Raw genomic sequence first — 7244 nt, forward strand, 5'->3', positions numbered from 1 at the left:
ACCTTCTTCTGGCAGGGGAAAGCCCAAGAGGCAACTCGTGAGCATGGAGTGGTTTTCACAGTAAAAAACACGCCACTTGAGATGAGTGAACCACCCACAGTAGGCTCAGAGAGCCTTCTTACTCTTCACTTGTCAACAAGCGTGGGCCCAGTTAATCTCATGTGCATCTATGTCCCGACACTCACCTCCACCCCAGATGTCAAGGATCAATTCTATGTGACACTTGACACTGCTATCAGTAGAATTCCCAGCACTGAGGGACTGTACCTTCTAGGAGACTTCAACACAAGCTTGGGTACTGACTACACAGCTTTGCCAATGTGCATAGAGCACCAGGGGATTGGCAAGATGAATGAAAATGGACAGAGGTTGCTGGAGCTATGTGTCACCATGGATTCTGTGTGATGAACAGCTACTTCCAGGTCAAGCTGTGCCACAAGGTGTCCTGGAGACATCCGACATCACGCCACTGGCACCAGCTAGACCTTATCATCACCAGACATACCACCCTCAGCAGTGTCCTCATCACTCACAGCTATCACAGCGCTGACTGTGACACTGACCACTCCCTGGTGAGTAACAAGGTCAGGCTTCAGCCAAGGAAGCTTCATCCATCCAAGAAGAACGTCGTCCTCAGATCAACACTTGACGACCCACTGATCCAGAAAGGACCCAGGAGTTCCTCAACATCCTCGATTAGGTTCTTTCAGATAACAATGCTCAAGGTCTCAGTGCGGTGTCAAAGTGGAATCATCTGTTAACAAGCAGATGGAAAGGTGAGTGGAGCATTACCTTAAACTCTACATAACGGAGAATATTGTCATTGAAGTGGCTCTCAGTGCCATTCCAGACTTCCCTGTCATGGAGGAGCAGGACAGTCACCCCACCATAGTGGAGCTCAACAAAGCCATTGACCATCTTGCCAGTGGTAAAGCCCCGGGAAATGATTGTATTCCACCTGGAATCATCAAGAGTGGAAAAGCGGTTCTACTGCAGCATCTCCATGAACTTCTGTGTCTCTGTTGGAAGGAAAGATCTGCACCTCAAAACATGCGTGATGCAAACATTGTCACCTTGTACAACAATAAGGGGGAATCGCAGTGACTGCAGCAATTAGCGAGGCATCTCCTTGCTAAGTATTGTGGGGAAGGTCTTTGCTCGCATTGCTCTGACCAGATTGCAGACCCTGGCATCACACATCTATCCAGAGTCTCAGTGCAGCTTCAGAGCTGGTAGATCGACAGTCGACATGATTGTCTCACTTCGGCAGTTACAGGAGAAGTACTGTGAACAGTACAGACCACTCTACATTGTCTATACATATGAACATACGAATTAGGAGCAGGAGTGGGCCACTCGTCCCTTCGAGCCTGCTTCACCATTCAATAAGCTCATGGATGAACTGATTACTCCACATTTCCATCTACCTCCGATAACCTTTCGCACCCTTGCAGATAAAGAATCTATCCATCTCTCCCTTAAACATATTCAAAGACGCTGCTTCCACCGCCTTTTGAGGAAGAAAATTCCAAAGACTCACGACCCTCTGAGGGGGAAAATTGCTCCTCATCTCTGTCTTAAATGGGTGACCCCTTACTTTTAAACAGTGACCCCTAGCTCTAGATTCTCCCACAAGGGGAAACATCCTTTCCACATCCACCCTGTCAAAACCCCTCAGGATCTTGTATGTTTCAATCATGTCGCCTCTTTCTCTTCTAACCTCTAGTGGATACGAACCTAGCCTGTCCAATCTTTCCTCGTAAGACAGCCCGCCCATTCCATGTATTAGTCTAGTAAACCTTCTCTGTACTACCTCCAATGTATTTACATCCTTCCATAAATAAGGAGACCAGTACTGTACTCAGTATTGCAGAAGAGGTCTCACCAATGCCCTATATAGCTGAAGCATAACCTCCCTACTATTGTATTCAATTCCCCTGGCGATAAATGATAACATTCTATTAGCTTTCCTAATTACGTGCTGTACCTGCAGACTAACCTTTTGCGATTCGTGCACTAGGACACCCAGATCCCCTGCAACTCAGATCTCTGCAATCTCTCACCATTTAGATAATATGCTTTTTTATTCTTCCTGCCAAAGTGGACAATTTCCCACTTTCCCACATTATACTCCATTTGCCAGGTCTTTGCCCAATCACTTAACCTATCTATATCCCTTTGTAGCCCCCTTATGTCCTCTTCACCACCTACTTTCCGACCTATCTTTATCATCAGCAAATTTAGCAACCATACTTTTGGTCCCTTCATCAAAGTCATTTCGAGAATTGTAGAATGTTGAGGCCCCAGCACAGATCCCTGTGGACCACTCGTTACTTCTTGCCAAACAGAAAATGACCCATTTATGCTGACTCTCTGTTTCCTGTTCGCTAGCCAATCTTCTATCCATGCCAATATGTTACCCCTGACACCATGAGCTTTTATTTTCTGCAATAACCTTTGATATGTCACCTTATCCTTCTGGAAATCGAAGTACAATACATCCACCGGTTCCCCTTTATCCACAGCACATGTAACTCCCTCAAAGAACTCCAAAAAATTGGTTAAACATGATTTCCCTTTCACAAAACCATGTTGACTCTGCCTGATTACCTTTATTTTTTCTAAATGCCCTGCTATAACATCTTCAGTAATCGCTCCTAACATTTTCCCTAAGACAGATGTTAAGCTAACTGGCCTGTCGTTTCCTGCTTTCTGTCTCCCTCCCTTTTTGAATAAATGAATTACATTCGCTACTTTCCAATCTAACAGAACCTTCCCGAAGCGAGGGAATTTTGGAAAATTAAAACCAGCGCATCAACTATCTCACTAGCCACTTCAGGACCTGGCGACTTGTCAGCCCGCAGCTCCAACAATTTGTTTAGTACCACTTCCCTGGTGATTGTAATTTTCTTGAGTTCCTCCCTCCCTTCCATTTCCTGACTTACAGCTAATACTGGGATGTTATTTGTATCCTCAATAGTGAAGACCAATCCAAAGTATCTGTTCAATTCATCTGTCATCTCTTAATTATCCATTATTAATTCCCCAGACACACTTTCCATAGGACCAACACTCACTTTGTTAACTCTTTTCTTTTTAAAATATCTATCCAAACTCTTACTAGTTGTCTTTATATTTCTTGCTAGCTTTCTATCGTACTCTAATTTTTCCTTCCTTATCAATCTTTTAGTCATTCTTTGCTGTTTTTTATATTCTGTCCAATCTTCTGACCTGCCTCCCATCTTTGCACAATTATAGGCTTTTTCTTTAAGTTTGATAGTATCTTTAACTGTTTTCATTAAACATGGATGGTGAGTCCCACCTTTGGAATTTTTCTTTCTCGTTGTAATGTATCTATTCTGTGTATTCTGAAATGTTCCTTAAATGTCTGCCACTGCATCTCTATTGACCTATCCCTTAACCTAATTTGCCAGTTCACTTTAGCTAGCTCTGCTTTCATGCCCTTATAATTGCCCTTATTTAAGTTTAAAATACTAGTCTGGGACCCACTCTCCTCTCCCTCAAACTGAATGTAAAATTCAATCATATTATGATCGCTACTACCTAGGGGCACCTTAACTATGAGGTCATTAATTAATCCTATCTCATTGCACAATGCCAGGTCTAGTATAGCCTGCTCTCAGGTTGGCTCCAAAACTTATTTTTCCAAGAAATTTTCCCAAAAACATTCTATGGACTCCTCATCTAGGCTATCTCTGCCCATCAGAATTTTCCAGTCTATATGGAGATCAAAATCCCCCATAATTATTGCTGTCCCTTTCTGACATGCTGCCATTATTTCTTTTTTTATACCACATCCTGCAGTGTGGTTGATGTTAGGTGGCCTGTACACCACTCCCACAAGTGACTTCTTGCCTGTATTATTTCTCATCTCAACTCAAACTGCTTCTACATTGTGATCTCCTGAACTTAGGTCATCCCTCCCTATTGCGCTAATACCATCATTAATTAACAGAGTTACCCCACCACCTTTTCCAAGCTTCCTGTCCTTCCTAAATGCCATGTAACCTCCAATATTCACATCCCAATCGATGTCGCCCTGCAGCCAGGTCTCTGTAATGACTATCAGATCGTACTTATTTATTCTATTTGTGCTCTCAGTTCATTTGTTTTGTTTCGAATGCTCCATGCATTCAGATACAGAGCATTTAGTTTTGTCCTTTTATTATTTTTGTCACCTCTCGCCTTATCTGTCGATTTACTCTCAGATTTGTACATTCTGTCCCTTCCTGTCACAGTCTGTTTATCATTTCCCATATTTATACCTTTCTCTCTTGCCTTGTCTCTCCTCCTTGATTCACCATATCTTCCCAAATTTGATCCCTTGCCCCCACTATTCAGTTTAAAACTGTCTGTACTTCCCTCGTTATGTGCCTCACGAGAACAACGGCACCAGCACGGTTCAGGTGTAGACCGTCCCAACGGTACAGCCACCACTTTCCCCAGTACTGGTGCCAATGCTCCACGAACCAGAACGCACTACTACCACACCAGTCTTTGAGCCACGCATTAATTTTTCTAATCTTATTTGTCCTATGCCAATTTGCACATGGCTCAGGTAATAATCCAGAGATGATTAACTTTGAGGTTCTGCTACTTAATTTGCTGCCTAGTTCCTCATACTGACTTTGCAGAACCTCCAACCTTGTCCTGCCTATGTCATTGGTACCGACATGGACCACGCCGACTGGATCCTCCCCCTCCCATTGTATGTTTCTCTCCAGCCCTGAGCAGACGTCCTGAATCCTGGCACTGGCAGGCAACACAGCCGTCTGGACTCTTGCTCTTTGCTGCAGAGAACAGAGTCAATCCACCTTACTATACTGTCTCCTACTACCACTACATTCCTTTTTTCTCACTCTTTGAGCCGCAAACACTTACTGCAGATGTGTTTGCCCTGGATCACTCTGGCATCCAGGAGCTCCCACATGCTGCAGCTGTGACACATCACCTGTCCTGTCATCCTTAACGTGTTTCAATTAACTACTTAATTATTTTATTCAATTGTTTATTTTATTAAGCTTACTACTAGTTTGTTTACTATTTTAAACATTAGGACTAAAATGGACCTTAATCACTTACCAGATCTTCATCAAACATGCAGCTTTTTCCAAACCAATCAACGACCTGCTTGCCTGTGATGTCACAGCTTACCAGATCCTCAGCAAACAGCTCCTTCCACTGCACCGAAGCAAGAACCAAATCCTGGAAACTCACCCCAGCGGCTCTCTGTTTCCCTGCTCTCACTCTCCATTGTGATGTCACTCCTTGATTTTTTTTTACCCCTGCTCCGCTCCTGCCGTGCTCCTCTCTCTCTCGCTCTGTCTCTGAGTCGGTGCTTTTGACACACTTGTTAACTCTCTGTTCCGTCGTGCTCTTCTGTCTCTGGTCCAAAATCTGACTCTGGTGGGATTTGAACCCACAACCTTTGAATGCCTTCTTTATCATTATTTAGAAGTCCAACACGCTATCCATTGCGCCACAGAGGCGCACATATTTTGAAAGACATCACCAAGGCCTTTGATCCTGTCAGCAGAGACGGACTCTTCAAACTGCGATGGAAACTCGGCTGCCCTCCTGAACTCTTGGGCATCATCTCTTCTTTCCACGAGAACATGCACAGTTCCATCAGTTACAATGGAGCAACATCAGACACTTTCAAGATCAGCAGTGGGGTCAAGCAGGGCTGCGCGCTGGCGCCAACTCTCTTCAGAACAGAGGAACATAGGAGTAGGCCATTCAGCCCATCGAGCCTTTTCTGCCATTCAATTCGATCATGGCTGATCATCTACCTCAACGCCCCTTTCCCGTGCTATCCCCATATCCCTTGATGTCATGAGTATCAAGATTTCTAACAATTTCTGTCTTGAACATGCTCAATGATTGAACTGCCACAGCTCTCTGGGGTAGAGAATTCCAATGATTCACCACCGTCTGAGTGTAGAAATTCAACTCGATCTCAGTTTTAAATGGGCTACTCCTTATTCTGAGACTTGGTCCCCTGATTTTAGACTCACCAACCAGGGCAAACATCCTATCTACATCCACACTGTCACACCCTGTAAGAATTTTATCAGTTTCAATGAGATCACCTCTCATTCTTCGAAACTTTAAGGACTACAGGATCAGTTTCAGTCCCACCATCTCAGGGATTAGTCTGGTGACCCTCTGTTTCACTCCCTCTATGGCAAGTATATCCTTCCTTAGATGAGGAGACCAAACTATACACAATACTCCAGCGCGGTTTCACCAAGGCTCTATACAATTGCAACAAGACATCTTTACTCCTGTACTCATGACCCCTCGTGTGAAGGCCAACATAGCATTTGCCTTCCTAATTGATTGCTGCACCTGCACAAGAGCTTTTAGTGTCTCATGAACAAGGACACCCAGGTCCCTTTGGACATCAACACTTCCCAACCTCTCACCATTTAAGAAATACTCTGTCTTTCTGTTTATTCCACCAAAGTGGAGAACTTCACACTTATTCACATTATATTCCATCTGCCATGTTCTTTCCCATTCACTTAGCCTCTCCAGGTTCCCTGGAAGCCTGTCTGCATCCTTCTCACAGCTCACACTTCACCTAGCTTTGTGTCATCTGCAAACTTGGAAATATTACATTTAATCCCCACATCCAAATCATTTATTTCGGTTGTTAACAGCTGTGGCTCCAACACTGATCCTTGCAGTACCCCAATAGTAATAGCCTGCCATCCTGAGGAGGACCCGTTATTCCTGCTCTCTGTTTTCGGTCTGTTAACCAATTCTCAATCTATACCAGTATATTATCCTCAATCCTATGTGCTCTAATTTTGTTTACTCACCTCCTGTGTGGGACATTGCCAAAGCATCCACTGGTTCTCCTTTATCTGTTCTACAGGTAACATCCTCAAAAAACTCAACGGGTTTTTTCAAGCCTGTTTTCCTTTTCATAAATCTATGTTGACTCTGCCCAATCATATCATTATTTTCTAACTGTCTAGTTATCACATCCTTTATAATTGGTGTATTCTTCTCCATGCTGCTATTGTACACTTTCAGTCACTCAGATGGGGGTGTTCACCTGTATATCAGAGCTGACGACAAGCTGTTCATTTTTTGGCAAGACTCCACTTGGACGCAGAGACTTGGACGTAGAGACTCCACTTTCCATCAACATTGACCAGCTCACTTTGGAGGTTGTCAACAGCTTCACATACCTTGGATCAACAATCACCAGC

The 7244-nt window shown here is 43.9% G+C and overlaps 1 non-coding gene across 1 annotated transcript; it reads right to left on the reverse strand.

Moving 5' to 3' along the window:
- Positions 1-5419: 5419 nt before the first annotated feature.
- Positions 5420-5510, reverse strand: trnar-ucu (transfer RNA arginine (anticodon UCU)). The gene is given in 2 exon segments: positions 5420-5455; positions 5474-5510. It is a non-coding gene; the product is annotated as a tRNA-Arg (tRNA).
- Positions 5511-7244: the final 1734 nt, after the last annotated feature.

This window comes from Heterodontus francisci, unplaced genomic scaffold (genome assembly GCF_036365525.1).
Source record: "Heterodontus francisci isolate sHetFra1 unplaced genomic scaffold, sHetFra1.hap1 HAP1_SCAFFOLD_121, whole genome shotgun sequence".
Classification (NCBI taxonomy): domain Eukaryota; kingdom Metazoa; phylum Chordata; class Chondrichthyes; order Heterodontiformes; family Heterodontidae; genus Heterodontus; species Heterodontus francisci.